Here is a 23,020-nt window from a genome sequence, read left to right on the forward strand (position 1 = left end):
CCCGATTTACCTGGTGTTCTGCTTTATGCCTTTGCTAACGATTGTCAAACTGTTCAGTTCTCTTTGTTGCATCAAGATAGCTTTTAGTGGAGGTTGATAGCTTCTGTGCTTGAGATTCTTCTTCAATATATCCAAGACCTGTCTTTATCAAAGGAGAACACTGTACTTTGATAATTTCATCTAAATTTTCTGATCCTTTAGCAAATCTGAGATTGAGAGCCTTTGTTTTCTCAATATCTTTCCTTAGACCCACAATTTGACACTCTAGTTTTTCATTGTGTTTTTCTCTTTCAGCAAGTTGGAATGTCAAAGTATCTATAATCATATTATTTTCTTCTAAACATACTTTTAGTTTAGATATTTCTTCATAAAGGTCATCTTCATTTCAAGCATCTAATAAATCATCATCTTCAAAAGCCATCATAAGTATATAGTCATTACCATGTTCAACTTCATCACTATTTGATAAACCATCGCTATCTTCATGTGTATAGTAGCTCTTCTTACTTACATTTTGTTTTCTATTCCATTTTGATGATTCCTTACCTTTATCAAGCTTATCTTTATGAGGACATTTGGCCGCATAATGACCGACTCTTCCACAAGAAAATCATTTGAAAGATAGTTTACCTCTGAATCTTCTAGAACCCCGTTGAATGTTCTTAACAAAGTTTGCTTCTTCCTCTCCTTCTGAAATATGTCCTAATTCATTGAGCTCTTCTTTTCCCGAAGCTTTAAATGCGGCTTATCTCATATCCGATGGACCTCCTTTTATAATTTTGAAAGCAGTTAATATTCCGTGCAGCTGTGTCATAGTAATACTCTGAAGATCCTACTTTTCTTCTATGGTAGAAACTTTTGATTCAAACTTAGTAGACAAGGATCTTAAAACCTTTTCAACTAGAGTAACTTCTTTTATCTCTTCACCCAAGTTATTCATGCAATTAACAATCTCATCTATACATAAGAAGTAATTAGCTATACTTTCATCATTGTGCATTTTGAGAATTTCATATTGAATTATGAGAGATCGTAGTTTTGCACGTTTTACCTGATTGTCTCCTTCATAGCTTAGAACGATCTTGTCCCATATTTATTTGGAGGTTTTGAGCTACATAACCTTGACAAATTCTGATTGTGACAGACTTCCCAATAATGTATTGACGGCCTTGGCATTTGTTTTATACTGCTTTTTACCTATCATATCTGTAAGACTTGCTAATGGAAATGTATATCCTCCTTCTGCGATTTCCCAAACATTTGTTCCAAGAGATTGAAGATTGGTTGTGGCTTTTACCTTCCAATAGACGAAGTTTCTCCCATCAAAGATTGGTGGTCTAATGGATCCCTCTCTTTCGTAGTTACTCATGATGATAGATCTTCCTTTAAGTGATCAAGCTTCTTGTGAAGAACCTGCTTTGATACCAATTGTTGGAAATAATACTGAAAGGGGCGGTGAATCAGTATTATCAACTCAATAATATTTCATTTCCACATTCAGATTCATATACGCTACTTCAGTTAATGAAACTTGTGTGTATACACAGCTATATGTAAGGCAACCAGCCTATACCCTGTAAACTTATAATTTAGTTAATTCTTCATATGTTGATCTGTAATCTGTGCATTGGAACCATATAAAAAGTAACCAGGAGCAGTAAAGATAGAACAAACAATCACACACATGAACACAAGATATAAGGTGGAAACCTAATGTGGGTGAAAACCACTTGTTGCAATCATCTCTATCTTCACTTTGATAAGAAAATTCTTTTTACAATTTTTGTACTGGTGCAGCCTTATACCAGTGAGCAAGCTTCTACCTGCAGAAGGCTACAGCCTTCCCTCGTTCTCCAGCTTCTTCTGGAAGGGAGCTACAACCCCCTAGCTCTTGTACTAGCTGATGTGTTTACTAGTACGTAGGTGATGGCCTACAGAAGGCTACAACCTTCACTCTTCTTCGAGAGACCATGTTTCATAAATTTTCAGACTGGACCCATCAATAACATCATTCAAACATCAAATATATATCTGCATCAACCAATTTCCTTTGCACCAACCAAATTGAATCAAACAATCACTTCTCAGAATGTTGTGATCAGAATACTATAACAGTAATCAGAACCCAAGCCAGAACCCAGAACACTGCAACAACAGACAGAAGTAGCTAAAGCATATTTTATGAGGTGTATGCTACTTCAATGTGTAGAACCTTTGTGCATACGCACTTGTATCAAGGAAAACCTATGTATACACCTTTTTGAAATGTCGAAACAGCATGTATATGCGCCTTCGCTACAAGGAACCTGTGTACAGATCTATAAATGATGATTTAACCTTTACAATTATTCAGACATCAGTTATACCTAGATCATCGTATTTACAGATTACGACATGCACCAATTATTCAAATAAAAGATCAAAACCACAAAAAAGATACTTCTCTTCAAGCCTTAAGATCTTGACCCATCAATAGAATTTATCCTTCATCAAGCGCTCAGGTTCATCCTTGATTCAGATCCAGCTATGCACCATAACCTAATAACCTGTATTCTAGATCTTGCTCTTCATTAGATATTCAATTCATGAGTGCCTTTGCCTAATGATCTTCTCCTCCTTTTATAGTCTTAGGCCTTACTCAATACCATGGTCCAAAATCTCTTAGAATCAATACCTTGGACTAAATACCTGGGGTCAACACTTTGGACAAGATACCTTGGACCAATACCATGGATCACAATACCATGGACCAAATACCACGGACCAAAACCAAGTTTTCTAACATGTATGTGCCATTCCTTCTGCGAAAGTGTGTGTGTACGCTATACGTGTCTTTTGGTCAGTGAACCCACAAGTACACACGGCTTGGTCAATGGGGAACCTACGTATACCTCTCTTTCTTCATTCTGTAAGCCTGAATTGATCTATCATCTGAGTGAGTTGCCATCAAGGACAACACCTGTGTCATAGCGCCAAATATGTGGCATAATGCCAACAGGATGTTATGTGGGTGGATCTGTTGATACGACATGGAGATGTTTTACTTATGAGCCAATGGGGATGTTGTGCACTCTTATACAACAAGGTCATCGACTTGGTTGGATTTGTGAGCAGACTATGGAACATTCTTACTACATGGAGAGCTGAGGCATCTTGCAGAGAGCTTTGGGCCAAGACATGTGTGCTTGCTAGGATGTTGGTTGGAGATGACTCATGGAGCTCATGATGACATGAGGTTGTGACTTTTAGGGACTTCATATTATGGTGGACTTAGAAGATCTGATGCATTGAGGAGTTGAGTTAGGGACTTTGATGCAGGATGGGCTGCATACTTTTGAGTACATGTATGGGTGTGCATGAGAGAGTGACTTGATGTGGAGGATCGATATGAGACACTTTGGAGTGATTGAGTTGCGACGACGATGATGTGTTAGTGGCAACACTTGAGCATGGGTTGAGCCGAGACTTAACCACTTTTGATACATGGATGATGAGACAGGTGTATACTTGTTTCTGTTGTAGACTTGAGTGATGGCACATTACAGATATGATGGAGGTTGCTTCATGAACCTGGATGTGGCATATCGAGAGTTGGGTTTAATGAAAGGATCTCTTCATATTGAGGAGATGAATTTTACACATATGGATGATGATGTTGGGATAGATGCGGTTGATTTCATGCAGCACATTGATACCCAACATCATGGACAACATGTTGTAGATGAGATGAAGACTACTTCGTGGACCTGGCCATGGCTTACTTAGATGGCAATGGATTCTTGATCAAGTTGATGTTGTGACATGAGTACATTGATACCCAACATCATGGACAACATGTTGCAGATGAGATGAAGACTACTTCATGGACCTGGCCATGGCTTACTTAGATGGCAATGGATTCTTGATCAAGTTGATGTTGTGACATGAGTCTGAGAAATGATTGATGATGGCATTAGAATGTGCATTCTCATGATTTGAGCGTTACAGTTGGATTAGCTACCTGACTAGTTCAAATAATGGGGCTCGAGCAGATGTGTTAGCATAGTGTTTGAGTACTATGATAGCAGTTCACACGATGACGATACATGATGGAGTCAACACAATATGTTGTAGGAAGCATGTAGCTTGAGATGGAGGGACCAACCTTCCACAATGGGAGGAGCATGTGGAGATTACAATGGATATGGTTGATCATCATGGGTTGAGAAGAATTTTCGATATATGAAGATCGTACCAGTGGTTTATATGCCTTGGTATGGATATCTTGGTGATAGATGGTTGCTATGATGAGACATTATCAAGGATGAAAATGATTTCAAGTGGGGGAGTATGTAATGCCCACGAGTTGCAGAGCTAAACACATGAGGCTATATGTGAAATTGGCTAAGTGTGGAGGAGGAGCATAGGTTTATAATGGTAGAAAGTCCCAAGTGGGGGTGCCCAATGGTTAAGTCGATGCGCAAAAGAGTTAAAACATGGGTTGAACAAAGGGTCGGCTGGACGAGCTGACATGACCTTTTATAGGCAGCGATGTGTATAAACAAGATGGCATGGGGAGTCATTTTGGCATCAAGGAGAAATGCACAAGTTCAGAGTGTTCAAGGAAAGACGAAGGGAAGAAGTGTGAGTTCGCCTGAAATCTGAGCAAAGGTGCAGGCGAATGAGTGCAAGGCCGAAGCACTCGAGCTGAAATAGGTCGTTCGAAGGCGTTTGTGCAAAAGTTCATTTGAGGGCGTTCATACAGAAGTTTATTCGAGGGTGTTCATGCGAAAGGTCATTCGAAGGCGTCATGCAAGAAGTCATTCGAAGGCATGAAGAAAATCATGCAAGGGCGTCATTCAGAAAATCGTCCAAGGGCATCATTCAGAAAATCGTGCGAGAGCGTCGTTCAGGAAATCATGTGAGGGCATCGTTCAGGAAATCATTCGAGGGCATTCGTGCAGGATTGTACGAGGGCGTTCAGGCAGGAGCGTTCGAGGTCGTTCGAGGGCACGGTAGGTTGTTCGTTCGAACAGTCATTAGGGGAGTCGTTCGAGGGCGCGGCAGGGCGTCCGCCCGAATAACACGAGTTGGTGAACGACGGTTCAGGTGAAGTCTTGAACGGGTGCACAGTGAATGACTCACCAATGGAGACTTGGCAAGTTGGGTGTTCGGTGGAAGTGCCTCATGAGTTCGATGGGTTGGACAATTCGGACAAGTTGAACAAAACACGTTCGGATGAACGTGCGGAGGCAAACAAGCAGTTGGGCAGAGTCGTTTAGACGACCGTGTGGGTGTGCTGACGAGTTGATTGAACGCGTTGTGCCAACGAATGTAAAAATATTTTAAGTGTAATTCTAGGGTTTCCTCAGGATTGAACTTGTATATTGTAAACTATTATTATTATTATTACGGGCAAACTCATTACAGGGGGTCACCTCTTTTAGTTATATTGTTGTGCATTTATATTAATGCTGATGAATGTTTAACTACTGTGCTATAATGAATGAAAGTATTTGGTAAAATGGAAAAATAAATTAAGTATAGAAGTAAGCATAGTCCATGATCGTGAGTATTGGTGAAAAGAAAGTTGTCAGTGGTGCCGCACCTCCTATAGTGCGGTTGGAAGAGTACAGCCAATGTAGGGGTGTGACAAAGTGGGTTAGGCAAGTCTACGGTTGTGGCATTGATAGAGAGGTTCTATGATCTGCTCACTAGAGAGATTTTTTTGGATGGAATGAATGCTAAAACACTACAATTGAAATGGTTTCGTTCCGAGATTAGACTAGTAAGTCAAGGACCTGCACTCTTTGCTACATCAATCAAGGAGAACATTCATTCTATTCAGGAAGGATGGAACCAGCATGGATCAGGTTATTGCTGCTTCCAAAGCTTCCAATGCTCACAATTTCATGAGTCAACTACAAGATGGTTATGACACATAGGTAAAATTTATATTTTCTTTCTCATCTTCCATTTCTGGAGAGTGCAGTCGATTTGAATTTCCTTTCATTTGGGTAAATACAGGTGGGTGAGCGCAGAGTCCAGATGTCCCGAGGGCAAAAGAAACATATAGCTATTGCAAGAGTTATGCTCAAGGGTCCTGGTCTACTTCTTCTAGACGAGGCCACGAGCGCTCTACATGCAGAGTCAGAGAAGATTGTTCATGATGCTCTAGAGCAAGCTTCAGTCGGACGCTTAACAATTATAGTCGCTCATCGCCTCTCCACAATCCACAATGCAGACATGATTGCAGTGGTTCAAAATGGTCATGTGATCGAGATAGGTACGCATGAAGATATGATATATAGACCCCACGTAGCATATGCTACTTTGGTTCAGCTGCAACAGGCCACAGTATATAAGCCAGATGAGCGTTTCGAAGGCTCCACTGTGCTAGACCAGTCTTTGAGAGCAAGGATCTCTAGCATATAGAGTAGATAGAGTTCGAACATGTTTGCGTCTATTCAGCGAGAACTGATAGTTGAACAGAAGCTTCCGTCTGCCCCTTCATTTCGTCGACTGCTCCTTTTAAATACTCTGGAATGGAAGCATGCTCTATTAGGCTGTGCAGGAGCCTTAGCTTTTGGAGCAATTCAACCTGTCTATTCCCTTTTCCTTGGGGAAGTTGTAACTGTATTTTTTCTTCAAGACCATCACCAAATCAAATCCAAAATCAAAGTATACTCCTCCATTTTTGCGGCCTTGGGAGTAGTAGCGTTCTTAGTGAACGTGCTGCAGCATTGCAGCATTACAATTTTGCAGCTATGGGGGAATATCTTACAAAAATAATTCGAGAGCGGATGCTATCCAATATCTTTACATTTGAGGTTGGGTGGTTCGACAAGGATGAGAATTCTAGCGGAGCTCTTTGCTCCAGACTCGCAATGGAGGCTAATGTGGCAAGTACCTCTAAATGCTTCAATATTTCTAATCATGTTGGGATTTGTGTCACAATTTTCTGATGATTGGAATGTTGTATTTGTATTAACCCTGGTTAGAGATCGTATAGCGTTACTTGTACAAACTTCTTCCGCCGTGATAGTAGCCTTCTCGATGGCTTTGATTTTATCATGGCGCCTTTCACTTATGATAATTGCAGTGCAACCCGTCATAGTGTTATGTTACTACAAAGATATTCTTCTTAAGGCCATGTCTCAAAAGTCTTTCAAATCTCAAGATAAAGGCAATCAACTAGCAGCAAAAGTTGTTGCTAACCATCATTCTATTAGTGCATTCTCTTCATAAATACTCAAGAATGACCTCGCAGAGATAGTATCAAACAATCTTTGTTTACAGGATGTGCGCTGGGAGCATCACAATGCATCGTTGTAGCTAATATCGCTCTGGACTTTTGGTATGGGGGACACGTTGTAGCGAAACGACAAGTCACCTCCAAAGCTCTTTTCCAAGTTTTCTTCATTCTGATGAGCATTGGAAGAGCGATAGGAGACGCAGGAAGCATAAGCACAGACATCGCGAAAGGCTGTGATGCAGTCAAATCCATCTTTGGCATCATGGACAGAGAGAGCGAGTTAAACCCAGACTGTAAGGCCTTCGTTGTGATGCGGCAGGCGAGCGCCGAGCGACCGAGAGCACGTGCACGGGCGCGCAGCTCGGGCGAGAGGCGACGGAGTGCGAAAATGACTAAGTGTCATCACACCTGGGTGCACGAGTTATGTATTGTTGGAAATAATACTGAGAGGGGGGTTGAATCAGTATTATATAATTCTTTTAATAAATCTTCTTTATTTGTTCTTAGAATTATTTTTGCATGTCAGTACCATAAAATAATGAGCATGAACAAAAGAAAACTGATAGTCACACCAAAGAACACAAGATGTAAGGTGGAAACCCAATGTGGGTGAAAACCACCTGCTGCAATATGTCTCTATCTTCTTTCAAATTAGAAACTCCTTTTACAATGGTTTTGTACTGGTGCAGTCCTTTACCAGTACGCAGGCTGCAACCTGCAGAGAGCTACAACTCTCTCTCGTTTTCCAGTCTCTCCTGGAAGGGAGCTACAACCCCCTACTTCTTTTCATAAAGCATCAAATGATTATCAAGAATATAACAGTTACAGTCCACTACAGTTATCAGATCAGCAATAACAGAACTAACCCAGAACACCTTATCAACAGAGAAATTCAATCAACAGAACATCTTAAGGTAGAGACGCAGTTTTCCCTTCTGTGGCCTGCGTCGCGACGCAATACACCTTCTGCTTTCCTGCGTACACCCGCAGGTATCCTTCTGCTGCACTGCGTGCCCACGCACTGTTCCTTGAACTGCACTGCGTCCTGTTGCTGCAGGGACGCACCCAGAAACACTATCGCGCCGCGTACTTTGCTGCAGGGACGCACCCAGAAATGCTATCGCGCCACGTCCTTTTGCTCTAGGGACGCACCTGAACCTTAGTCGCTCTGCGTCCCCACGCAGATCTCCTGTTACTGCACTGCGCCCCGGACCCACCTGAACCCTTCTGCGCCTGTGTCCCGGCGCACCTGAACCCTTCTGCGCCTGCGTACCAACACACCTGAACCCTTACTGCACCTGCGTACCTCCGGGCATAGATGATTTCAAGACTTCAGAAGTAACCCAGACAGTCAGATCTACAGATCTGAACATGCGCCGAAGAGATCTTGGTCCATCAGTAGATTCACCTTGTTTAGATCTAGACCAGATCTAGCCCTCATAAGATATTCAACCCAAAACATACTCAAGCCAAATGATCTCCTTTGCTTTATATAGGAAAGCTCTTCCTTAAAACATGGATCAATACCACGAGCCGACACCATAATAACCCAATACCGTCGGCTAAATACCAAGAGTAAAACATAAGAAACCCCATGTGTGCTTTTCTCTGCCTTGAAATGTGTGCACTGGGGGGACACACCTCCTGAACGGCTGCCCTGCGTATCTGGACGCAGTCCCTGCATGGTGTACCTGCGGGTACGCACCTTCTGAACTGCTTTCCTGCGTCCTTCTTAATTTTCAACAAATTGAGAGCCTTGCCACGGGAGTTGCCATCAAGTACAACATCTGTAACATATAGCCATACCAGAAACATAATGCCAACAATCTCCCCCTTTGGACTTGATGGCAACCTCACAAACTTCACCTTCATTCTCCCCCTTTGACATCAAGGGCAAAGGGGTATGCTCCCCCTAAGATCATGCTCCTCCTGAAAATGAACCAGATCTGCAGCAAAGAACCATAATCCACAACGAAAGAGATAGAGACATATTGCAGCTATTTCCAAGATCTCCTTCTGACCATCCTCCATAATGCCAACAATGCATTATATGCTCCCCCTGAACCTGTGTCATCAATTAGAAAAGGTTCAACAATAAGATGATGCATCAACAACCCCCAACTTTTGCCTGAGGTATTCAAAAGTGTCCCTGGGCAATGGTTTGGTGAGAATATCAGCAACTTGTTCCTTAGAAGGAACATACTCCAACTTGACCTTCTGTTCAAGTACTTGTTCCCGGAGAAAATGGTACTTGATTGGTATGTGCTTGGTTTTTGAATGCATAACAGGATTCTTTGAGATGCTGATTGCACTTATGTTGTCACATAAGATGGGGATTGGTGGTGTACAAGAGATTTGAAAATCCTGCAAAGTCTGCATCATCCAAAGGAGTTGGGTGCAACAAGATGCAGCAGCAACATATTCCGCTTCAGCTGTAGACAAGGCAATTGAACTATGTTTCTTGCTAAACCAAGATACCAGTTTGGAACCCATAAAGAACGCACCACCACTTGTGCTTTTCCTATCATCCACGCTTCCGGCCCAATCTGCATCTGCATAAGCATGAAGTGTAAGATCTGTATCTCTAGGATACCATAAGCCATAATTTTGAGTCCCTTGAAGATATTTGAAAATTCTCTTCACTGCCTGAAGATGAGTCTCCTTCAGATTTGCCTGAAATCTTCCAACTATTCCAACTGCATGCATGATGTCCGGTCGGGTACCTGTCAAATAAAGTAAACTTCCAATCATAGATCTGTAGGTTGGTTGATGTACTGCTACAGATTCATCATTTGCACTAAGGCTACATCCTGTGACCATGGGTGTACATACTGGTTTTGCATCTTCCATACCATATTTCTTCAAAATCTGTTTGAGATACTTGGTTTGAGATAAAAAGATTCCTCCTTCTTTTTGTTGGATTTGCAAACCAAGGAAATATGTCAGTTCTCCTAGCAAGGACATTTCAAATTCTTTCTGCATGACCGAGGCAAAGTTTTGACTCATAGCTTCTTCATTGCTCCCAAAAATAATGTCATCTACATATACAACAAGTATTAGCAATTTGTCATTTTCAACTTTTATATAAAGATTGCTATCTGCTGATCCTTTTGAAAAGCCTTGTTGATGAAGATATTTGTCCAAACGGTAGTACCAAGCCCTTGGAGCTTGTTTGAGACCATAGAGAGCCTTTTTCAATCTGCATATAAGATTTGGATCATTTCCAAGAATGAACCCATCTGGCTGTTCAATGTACACTTCTTCTTCCAAGTCTCCATTCAGAAAGGCTGATTTCACGTCCATTTGAAATACTTTGAAGTTTTGAAAACTTGAGAGAGCAAGGAACATTCGGATGGCCTCAAGTCTTGCAACAGGAGCAAAGGTTTCTTCAAAGTCTATTCCTTCTTGTTGCGCATACCCTTTACAAACAAGTCTGGCTTTGTTTCTAATTACTTCTCCATTTTCATTCAATTTATTTTTGAAGACCCATTTTGTTCCGATAACATTCTTATCTTTTGGTCTAGGAACCAGCTCCCAAGTGTTGTTCTTTTCGATCTGCTCAAGTTCTTCATCCATTGCTTTCACCCAACATTCATCTTTGCATGCCTCTTTCACATTTTGTTGTTCAGTAGAGGAGAGTAATGCCAAATAGCTTGAAGCTTCTGCAACTGTTCTTCTTGTTTGTACACCTGCTTCTTTCTGCCCCATAATCTGAGATTCTGGATGATTCTTCTGAACATATCTGGATGGAGTCTTTTCTTCTATTCTTGTTTGCTCCTCTGGTTCTTCTTCTTGAGGTTCTTCTTGAGGTTCTTCTTCTTCATCATTCTGTCGTTGGGGGTAGCCTTCATCTTCTTCGATGTCTTCATGATGTACTTTCCTAGGAATGTATCCCTTTTCATCAACCACTACATCAATGCTGTCAACAATTCTGCCAAGTCTTTTATTGTAGCATTTGTATGCTTTGCTATGTGGAGAGTAACCAAGAAGAATGCCTTCATCTGCTCTAGGTTCAAGTTTGCCAAGCTGCTCATCCGTATTCTTGATATAGCATTTGCTCCCAAAGATTTTGAAGTGCTTTACCGAAGGAGTCCTACCACTCCAGAGCTCATGAGGAGTTTGAGTGTTGTTCACCCGGACATTTGTTTTGTTGAGAATAACAACCGCAGCATGTGCAGCTTCACCCCAGAAGGTTGCGGGAGTTCCTGAATCATCAAGCATAGCACGAGCCATTTGTTGGATTGTTCTGTTCATCCTTTCCACAACTCCATTTTGCTGAGGAGTTCTTGCTGTAGAGAATTCTCTTCTTATCCCATGTTCTTCACAGAAATCAAAAAATTCATTTGAAGTAAATTCCCCACCTCTATCAGATCTGAGGCACTTAATTTTGTGACCTGATTGATTTTCAACCAAGGCTTTGAAGGATTTGAATTTTTCGAATGCTTCATCTTTGTGCTTCATAAGTCCTAACCAGACAAACCTGGAGAAATCATCAATGAATAATATCAAGTATTCTTCTCCTCGAGGTGTTCTTTTCCTGAAAGGACCGCATGTATCTGTATGTACTAGCTCAAGAGGCATGCTAGCTGATCCTTCTTTCTCTGGAAAGTTAGTTCTGGTTTGTTTTCCAAACTGACATGATTTGCATATGGTGTTGTCAGGAATTTTGATATCTGGAAGATCACGAACTGCCTGATATTTGCATGCTTTCCTTATTTGTGAAAAGCTTAGATGTCCCAATCTCCGATGCCATAACCAGTGCTCATCATCCTTGCTCAGATAGCATTGTTGTTGTCCTTCTTCAAATATGTACAGATTATTTGGAGTTCTTTTGCCTTTGATCACTGTTTTACCTGTATCAAGATCACGAACAAGACATCCATTTGATCTGAATATAACCTCGGTTCTTTGATCACACATCTGGCTGACACTTAGAAGATTATGCTTCAATCCATCAACATACAAAACATTTCCAGCCTTGACCTTTTCTTTTAACTGGGCAATGCCTTTTCCTTTTATAGTTGCAGAAGTATCATTTCCAAAAGAGACTTTCTTTCCCTTTTCTAGAGTAGAATAAGACTCAAGTTTTTCTTTATCACCTGTCATATGCTTCGAACATCCACTGTCAATGTACCATAGATTTTCCTGTCCCTCTGCATAAAATGCTATCCCACATCTTTCTGTTTGAGGTTCCTTTATTCTCCATGTTTTGGTGCTTGAGGCTTGTTCCTTTTTCTGCTGAAACCTGCTCCTGCATTCAGAGTCTTCATGACCAAAGTTATTGCAAATAGAACATTCAACTTCATTTTCAAGAACCGAAAAGTTGTTATAGGTCCTTTTTGTAATCCCCGTCATACTTCTTTGTTTTTGAGCTTCCCTAGTCATGATCGTTTTATATGCAACACATTGAGCTGCTTTGTGACCAAAGTTATGGCAAGAAAAGCATTGTCCATTGAAGAAACTTCTGCGGTTATCGAATCTACCAGCCAATTGATTGTAATTTCTATTGTCATCTATTCTTGAACAAAATTGAGAAGATTTTACCTGTGGCTGGTTGTAGCTTTTGTTCACCATTAAGATGGATTGCCCCTGATAATTTCTGTTTGTAATTTGTCCCTGCTTTACCTGATGATCTTCATTGTGCTTTTGCTCATTTCTTCTTGCTGCATCAAGATAACTTTTTGAGGTGGATGCTTGAGAGGTTTCTCCATTATAGCCCAGACCTGTCTTGTTTAGAGGAGACCACTGCACATTGATAATCTCATCCAAAGTTTCAGATCCTTTGACAAACTTGAGATTAATAGCTTTTGTTTTCTCAATCTCTTTTCTAAGACCAACAATTTCACCTTCTAATTTTTCAAGATGTTTTTCCTTTTCATCAATTTGAAATTGTAGAGTATCAATGATCATGTTCTTTTCTTCTATACATCTCTTGAGTCTAGTAATTTCATCATAAAGGTTATCCACATCTATAGCATCCATATAATCATCATCTTCAAATGCCATTAACAACTTATATTCATTACCTTGTTCATCTTCATCACTGTTTGATAGACCATCACTATCTTCATGAGTGTAGTAGCTTTTCTTATTTGCATTCTGTTTCTTGTTCCATCTAGCAGGTTCCTTTCCTTTATCCTTATAAGGACATTTTGCAGCATAATGACCTACTCTTCCACAAGCAAAGCATTTAAAAGGTAACTTACCTCTGAACCTTCCAGAACCCCTTTGAAGATTTTTGACAAAATTTGATTCTTCCTCTTCTTCTGGGACGTGGCTCGCTTCATAATAATCTCCTTTGCCTGATGCCTTGAAAGCAGCTTCTCTTCTGTCTGATGGACCTCCCTTCCTCATTTCATAAGCAATTAGAATTCCATGTAGCTGAGACATAGTAAGAATTCGTAGATTTTCCTTTTCTTCTATTGCATATACTTTAGATTCAAACTTGGGGGACAATGATCTTAGAACCTTTTCAACCACAACCGCCTCTTTTATTTCTTCACCCAAATTTTTCATACAGTTAACAACCTCATCTACCTGAAGAAAATAGTTAGCCACACTTTCATCATTATACATTTTGAGAGTCTCATACTGAATTCTGAGAGTTTGAAGTTTAGCACGTTTTACCTGTTCATCTCCTTCATAGCTCGTGACAATTTTGTCCCATATTTCTTTTGCGGATTTATAGTGCATTACCTTCATGAATTCTGATTGAGATATACATCCTAATAGAGTACTGACTGCTTTCGCATTTGTTTCATACTTCTTTTTCTCGGCTGCATCTGTAGGAGTAGCTGAAGGAAAAGCGTAGCCTGTCTCTACGATGTCCCAAACTTCTGTACCAAGAGATTGAAGATAGGCAGTAACTCTTACCTTCCAATAATTGAAGTTTGTCCCATCAAAAACCGGTGGCCTGATTGATGCTTCTCTCTCGTAGTTGCTCATGATGAACGATCTACCTTCAAGCGATCAAGCTTCTCTGAAGGACCTGCTCTGATACCAATTGTTGGAAATAATACTGAGAGGGGGGGTGAATCAGTATTATATAATTCTTTTAATAAATCTTCTTTATTTGTTCTTTGAATTATTTTTGCATGTCAGTACCATAAAATAATGAGCATGAACAAAAGAAAACTGATAGTCACACCAAAGAACACAAGATGTAAGGTGGAAACCTAATGTGGGTGAAAACCACCTGCTGCAATATGTCTCTATCTTCTTTCAAATTAGAAACTCATTTTACAATGGTTTTGTACTGGTGCAGTCCTTTACCAGTACGCAGGCTGCAACCTGCAGAGAGCTACAACTCTCTCTCGTTTTCCAGTCTCTCCTGGAAGGGAGCTACAACCCCCTACTTCTTTTCATAAAGCATCAAATGATCATCAAGAATATAACAGTTACAGTCCACTACAGTTATCAGATCAGCAATAACAGAACTAACCCAGAACACCTTATCAACAAAGAAATTCAATCAACAGAACATCTTAAGACAGAGACCCAATTTTCCCTTCTGTGGCCTGCGTCGCGACGCAATACACCTTTTGCTTTCCTGTGTACACCCGCAGGTATCCTTCTGCTGCACTGCGTGCCCACGCACTGTTCCTTGAACTGCACTGCGTCCTGTTGCTGCAGGGACGCACCCAGAAACACTATCGCGCCGCGTACTTTGCTACAGGGACGCACCCAGAAATGCTATCGCGCCGCGTCCTTTTGCTCCAGGGACGCACCTGAACCTTAGTCGCTCTGCATCCCCACGCAGATCTCCTGTTACTGCACTGCGTCCCGGACGCACCTGAACCCTTCTGCGCCTGCGTCCCGGCGCACCTGAACCCTTCTGCGCCTGCGTACCGACGCACCTGAACCCTTACTGCACCTGCGTACCTCCGGGCATAGATGATTTCAAGACTTCAGAAGTAACCCAGACAGTCAGATCTACAGATCTGAACATGCGCCGAAGAGATCTTGGTCCATCAGTAGATTCGCCTTGTTTAGATCTAGACCAGATCTAGCCCTCATAAGATATTCAACCCAAAACATACTCAAGCCAAATGATCTCCTTCGCTTTATATAGGAAAGCTCTTCCTTAAAACATGGATCAATACCACGAGCCGACACCATAATAGCCCAATACCGTCGGCTAAATACCAAGAGTAAAACATAAGAAACCCCATGTGTGCTTTTCTCTGCCTTGAAATGTGTGCACTGGGGGGACGCACCTCCTGAACTGCTGCCCTGCGTATCTGGACGCAGTCCCTGCATGGTGTACCTGCGGGTACGCACCTTCTGAACTGCTTTCCTGCGTCCTTCTTAATTTTCAACAAATTGAGAGCCTTGCCACGGGAGTTGCCATCAAGTACAACATCTGTAACATATAGCCATACCAAAAACATAATGCCAAGCTTTAATATTTCTAATCATGTTGGGATTTGTGTCACAATTTTCTGATGATTGGAATGTTCTATTTGTATTAACCCTGGTTAGAGATCGTATAGCGTTACTTGTACAAACTTCTTTCGTCATGATTGTAGCCTTCTCGATGGCTTTGATTTTATCATGGCGCCTTTCACTTATGATAATTGCAGTGCAACGCGTCATAGTGTTATGTTACTACAAAGATATTCTTCTTAAGGCCATGTCTCAAAAGTCTTTCAAATCTCAAGATAAAGGCAATCAACTAGCAGCAGAAGTTGTTGCTAACCATCGTTCTATTAGTGCATTCTCTTCACAAATACTCAAGAATGACCTCGCAGAGATAGTATCAAACAATCTTTGTTTGCAGGATGTGCGCTGGGAGCATCACAATGCATCGTTGTAGCTAATATCGCTCTGGACTTCTGGTATGGGGGACACGTTGTAGCGAAAGGACAAGTCACCTCCAAAGCTCTTTTCCAAGTTTTCTTCATTCTGATGAGCATTGGAAGAGCGATAGGAGACGCAGGAAGCATAAGCACAGACATCACGAAAGGCTGTGATGCAGTCAAATCCATCTTTGGCATCATGGACAGAGAGAGCGAGTTAAACCCGGACTGTAAGGCCTTCGTTGTGATGCGGCAGGCGAGCGCCGAGCAACCGAGAGCACGTGCACGGGCGCGCAGCTCGGGCGAGAGGTGACGGAGTGCGAAAATGACTAAGTGTCATCACACCTGGGCGCACGAGTTATGTATGCGTGTGAAGGTTATATGCGATGGACGATGGGCAATGAGCACACCCAAGCCGACGGTGATAGAATGAAGACTTGGGGCGCTCATGTTAATATTTGAAGGGTCGACAAGGATAGAACGCACGTTGTGTGAGGCGTATATATATGGCAGGACTGCGGTTCATTTTGGCATCAAGGAATCTCGCTCTCTCATCTACGCATAAAGGGGCGAAGACCTGCGCAGGGGTAAAATAGAATACGCACATCTCATGCGTAGTTCATCCATAGTGCAGAGTTGGAGTTTTATTCTGGTTGAGGTGTGAAGGTTCCGTTATGCGTGCAGGATTTGGTAGGAAGGTTGGGTGGCTCAGATGAGCACCTCTTCTTGTGCAAAGGTGCATGACATGGTTGTAAAAGGTTGTTCTATGCCTTGATTGTAAAATATTCTAAGTGTAGACTTGGAGCTTTTGCCAAGTATACTTGCTGGTTGTACTATTGAAGAAACCGATATTCTTAATAATCTATTGGGCAGAATTTTAGTGAGTTTCCCATCCCTTTATACTTGTTTGCAATTGGTTATGTTCTCGGTTAATTGCATATGGATAATGAATGAGTATGGGCTTCATTAAAATATAAAGGATAATGCTTTTACTTGGTTGTGAAACACAAACTAAGTATGTTAATGTTGGAGTAGGCGTAGTCCACGAATGTTAGTATTGTTAAAAAGAAAGCGTTCGGTGGTGCCGCACCTCGCTACAAGCGGTTGGAAGACTACCGCAGGTGTAGGGGCGTGACAGTTGGTATCAGAGCTCGGTCAGAGCTGGTGAGCAAAGGTTGCTCGTGGTAGTGATAAGGGTACTTGCAGGTGAAGGAAACCGTTTCACACGAAGTGAAACAAGGGTTGGTTCAGGGTGAAAAATACTCAGTGGAGTTGTTAAATGGTCAAGACTAGATCACGAAGGAAGAAGAAGCTGGTCGAGATGGCAGTTGGGTCTCAAGCCGGGTCTAGTCATGATGACAAGGATACTACTATTGGGTTCATTGAAAAGGTGTTGGAAAAGATAGAAAATATGGAGATTTCTTTGAAAGAAGAACTCGATGAACTCCGAACACAGAATGATGAGCTTAAGACACAAAATGAGTACACTGATCTTAGGTGTGTACAACTTGAACAAAGGGTCAAAGAGGTTGAGGAATCAAGAAATCAAGGTCTTGCAGAGATCGTGAACTTGAAGAAGACTCTTGAAGATACAAAGAATGAGCTTACGATTGTGAAGAGGGCCATGGGGCATAACTCATTTGGAGGAATGCCTCATATGAAGGTCAAGGAACCGGAGTCTTATGATGGAACAAGGAAGGCAACAACTCTTGGCAACTTCTTATGGGACATGGAGCAGTACTTGGAGCGGTTGAACCTGGTTGATGGTGAGACACAAGTCAAGGTAGCTACTCAGTTCTTGACAAAGGATGCTAAGATGTGGTGGCGAAGGAGAGTGGACCAGATTGCCAATGGCAGTGCTGATGACATCACTTCGTGGAAAGACTTGAAGAAGGCTTTGCAGACCCACTTCAGTCCTCAGGATGACACATGGGAAGCAAGGACCAAACTCAAGTACATAAAGCAAACAGGAAGCCTACAAGCATACCAACAAGAGTATTCAAGTGCAGCTTTGGAACTTCATGACATGGCAGAAAAAGACAAGGTGTTCAACTTCATTATGGGATTGAAACCTTGGGCACGCAACGAGGTGAGGAGACATAAGATTAGAACACTTGAAGAAGCTTTTGCTGCAGTTGATAGGTTGGTGGATCACTTTGAGGAAACTTCTGATGACAAGAAGAAGAAGACCGAAAAGCCAAAAGAGAAGAAGGATGATGGTGCTTCAAAATCGGATGATGGCCCGAAAATGAAGAAACCTTTGAAGTGTTGGTTATGTGTAGGACCACACACGGTGAAGAATTGTCCCTCTAAACCAAAGGTAGCTACGGTTGCACAATCTGATGATGAGAGTAATGATGCTTATGTGGGGATGAAGCAGATACTTGGTGCTTCTGCTACTACAGAAGTAGTCGCTAAGAGAGACCCAGAAAGAAACAAGTTAGAGTATGTTTGAATGAAGGTTGGAGGTACTAGTGTACGCACTATGGTGGATAGTGGGGCTTCTCACAACTTCATGGGAGAAGATACTGCAAGAAGAATTGGGTTGAAGTTTGTACCGGCAAAGGCACAAATGAAGACAGTGAATTCTCCTCCTATGGACATTCTTGGTATAGCTGAGAAAGTGGACACTACACTTGGTGAATGGACCGGAAAGGTGGACTTCACTATAGTGCGGATTGATGACTACGAAGCTGTATTGGGGATGGAGTTTATGAAACAATTCGATGCTATGATTGTACCACATTTGAAGAAGCTCTACATTTATGATGGAAGGGAAGATGTACCCATTGGTGTGCCTACCATTGGTGCAACGAGACCTGATTGTAAAGTAGGAGCAATGCAAATGGAAGATAAGGAGAAGGTGAACAAGCGGTTGTCCACTGTTGAGGCAAAGCTTGCGGAGCAGTCATTGGTCATTAGATCACTCTCAGATAGCATCTTGGACTTAACAAGAAGGCTAGAGTTGGTAGAGGATGATGATGATGATGATGAGGTATATGTGAGGCCGGATGTCCAGAAGGAAGACCAGGTTGCTTATCTACAAAGGATGGAGATTGAGAATCCTGATAGATGGATTGAGTTGATTAGTGAGGGAGAGCCTTCAGGCTCTACTCCCTCTACATCTTCTTAGATGAGTAAGAAGGTGGGCTCATTGCTAGCTGCTCATGGCAGTGAGCCCTCAAGCACATGGAGCAGGTATGATTGATGATGGCACATTGCAGATGATGGAGAGGGCTTCATGGACCTGAATGGGGCACATCGAGAGTTGGTTTGATGAGATGATCTCTTCACTTTGGAGGAGACACACACATGGACAACATGTTGCAGATGAGATGGATGGAGTTTCCATGGACCTGAGCATGGATTATGGAGGATTCTTGATGAGATGAGGTGTTAGCACATGGTTGTAGTGTGTTAGCACTTGTTGACATATCGTGGGCAATTTTGCACATGGTGATGATGACATGATGGAGTTGACACATTGTTGCAGTAGACATGTAGCTTGCATTGGAGGGATCAACCTTCCATGGTGGAGAGCAGCATGGAGAGATTGTAGCAGAGTGGGCAATGATCATGGACATCCGAGATGAGACATGGTGGAGACAATGGTTCTACATATGTTGCAGTGATGTTTATGTGGAGAAGTCAACATCATGGATGATGGTATGTTGTCGAGGACGACAACGATTTCAGGTGGAGGAGAATGTAAGGCCTTCGTTGTGATGCGACGGGCGAGCGCCGGGCGACCGAGAGCGCGTGCACGGGCGCGCGGTGAACGATGGGCGCGCAGCTCGGGCGAGAGGCGACGAAGTGCGAAAATGACTAAGTGTCATCACACCTGGGCGCACGAGTTATGTATGCGTGCGAAGGTTATATGCGATGGACGATGGGTAATGAGCACACCCAAGCCGATGGTGATAGAACGAAGACTTGGGGCGCTCATGTTAATATTTGAAGGGTCGGCCAGGATAGAACGCACGTTGTGTGAGGCGTATATATATGGCAGGACTGCGGTTCATTTTGGCATCAAGGAATCTCGCTCTCTCATCTACGCATAAAGGGGTAAAGACCTGCGCAGGGGTAAAGGAGAATACGCACATCTCATGCGTAGTTCATCCATAGTGCAGAGTTGGAGTTTTATGCCGGTTGAGGTGTGAAGGTTCGGTTATGCGTGCAGGATTTGGTAGGAAGGTTGGGTGGCTCAGATGAGCACCTCTTCTTGTGCAAAGGTGCACGACATGGTTGTAAAAGGTTGTTCTATGCCTTGATTGTAAAATATTCTAAGTATAGACTTGGAGCTTTTGCCAAGTATACTTGCTGGTTGTACTATTGAAGAAACCGATATTCTTAATAATCTGTTGGGCAGACTTTTAGCGAGTTGCCCCTCCCTTTATACTTGTTTGCAATTGTTGATGTTCTCGGTTAATTGCATATGGATAATGAATGAGTATGGGCTTCATTAAAGTATAAAGGATAATGCTTTTACTTAGTTGCGAAACACAAACTAAGTATGTTAATGTTGGAGTAGGCGTAGTCCACGAATGTTAGTATTGTTAAAAAGAAAGCGTTTGGTGGTGCCGCACCTCGCTACAAGCGGTTGGAAGACTACTGCAGGTGTAGGGGCGTGACACCGACGATCAGAAGGGTGAGAAAAGGGATAAGATAGAAGGAAGTGTGGACCTGAGAAACGTGGACTTTGCTTACCCAGCTCGTCCAGATGTTATGATGTTATTTATGCTAGAATATCTTCCTTCAAATTATGGATATAATTATTATATTTATGTCATGATTTTTAGATATTTGTGTCATGATTTTTTATTATTAATTGTAAGTCCATTTAAAATTAAAATTGTTGGAAATAGTCATACTCACATAAATAACATACTACCATCCATATTAATGAAGAATTTGCATAAAAAATGAAGTTGCATAACAAATATACTTACCCAGCATTATTTATTTGTTCCTCAACAATTTGACAAGTTGGAGAAAAAATGTAAATGTGGAAACTTACTAATGGGTATTACTCATCAAAATTTATACAAGTCCTTAATTCCCCCTTTAAATAGGCTATATTCCACATGAATACTATGGGTCAATACCATAGGTTCTCATACCATGACTCAATATCAAAGGCGCATATCATGATTTTTTTTTAAACATTATTTTTATTATTTTTATTTTGTTATGACTTAGCAAAAATGTTTGCACATTATTAATTTTATTTTATCTTATTTCTATTTTTGTTTTTTTGTAATTTGATCGAGTCAAAATGTTTACAGAATAAGATAGAATAAGATAGGACAAGACAAAACATTATATCATCTCTTTCATGCTGGATTAAAATAGCTCTAAATATAATAATTAAACATTTTACATTTTAATTAATCAAACCATAAAAAATAATAATTATATATAGATATAATGAGCAATTTCAAATTAGTAAACCATTATATCAACGATATTAGGTTTTTTAGGTAAAGGTTTGTATGGAAATTCAAATAAGTGGTTTTATATTTTTAAATTTTATATGGAATTGTAAATATGTATAGTTAAATATAAGAAATATTTTTACATACATGTAATATTTAAATTAAAGCTTTTTTGATATTGATTAATTCATATGATTTAAAATATAATATAAAAAATGATAACTATTTTTTTTTTTAAATTATAAAGATTTAAAAATCTAATTTAACACTAAAACATATCACTTATATTAGATGAAATATACATATAAATACATCAATCATTGATTAAAGATAGAAATTCTATCTTAACCACACAATCATTTAGTTGAATAAATCTCTCAACTAAACACTAAACTAGGGATCATCTAAACAAATCTTAAAGAACAACAAGCTCTTTTACATAGAAACCAAGACAGGGAAGAATTATATTTTTGAGGTCCCCCTCTTAATGACTACTTGTCACAGTCTCAACCAACAAATTCTAGTTGTTATCAAACATGACAAAAGAATATGTCCACATCCATATAAAGGAACAATCATCCACTAGAATGCAAGGGTGCCCAACACCGCCAGTCTACTAGGATTTCCTTAGCATACATGGTTTTGTCAACCATTATAACATTATAACTCTCCACCGTTATGAATTCGAAATCTTCTAGGTTACTAGCTCTATAAAGTTTTCTCTTAACCCTTGACAAAGTGTAGTCAGCAAATTGGATTCTCGAATTTCACTCCCGAACTCGTGAATCATGGATCTCCCAAAGTGAATTACTAAACAATATCCAAACATGTCACATAACCTCACTAGAAGACCATTGGATTCCTTTGTTTCACTCTAAACATGGATCTAGCAAAGTGAATTACTAAACAACATCCAAAAATGTCTCATAACCTCAACTCTCATGTCTTCAACAAATAAAATATCTTTTCTTAAATCCACAACTATCAAACTAACTTGACAACCATCCATCCATGTTTTACTTTTACATGCCCTTGATTTCTTCTTTCAATCCCTCTCGGCCATTAAACCAATTTGTTAACGGTGTAATAATGGGAATTATTGCTTTGTTGAAAACGTGATTGGTCTTAGTCATTATGCCAACTCCGCAAACAATTAAAACAATGGAACACCATCTTAATGTATACACTAGCTCCACGTATATACAAATGGAAATGCTTTCGTCCAAGTTTAATAGATTTAAGAATCTCCTTGCCAGTTCCAATTTCATTCTAAGAATGAGGTCCTCATCAACATTCTCTTTCTCTAGGTTTGTGTTCTCCTGTATCAGTCATAAACAACACTCTAAAACAACTTCATTTATACCATGCTTCTGTTGCTCTAAGACAAAAGGGACTCATTCATACGAATTCATGGCTTTTCAACTGTATGATGTCCAACATATGCCACAGGTGTACACATAACTCACAAACACTCATGCACGACTCACTCTTGCAACAGAAGAAACAACAACTGTCATTGGTAGCAGTATTCATTTAGGACAAGACCCTGTCTT

This window comes from Pinus tabuliformis, chromosome 1_2 (genome assembly GCF_031772625.1).
Source record: "Pinus tabuliformis cultivar Carrire ecotype Pingquan chromosome 1_2, CPIR1, whole genome shotgun sequence".
Lineage (NCBI taxonomy): Eukaryota > Viridiplantae > Streptophyta > Pinopsida > Pinales > Pinaceae > Pinus > Pinus tabuliformis.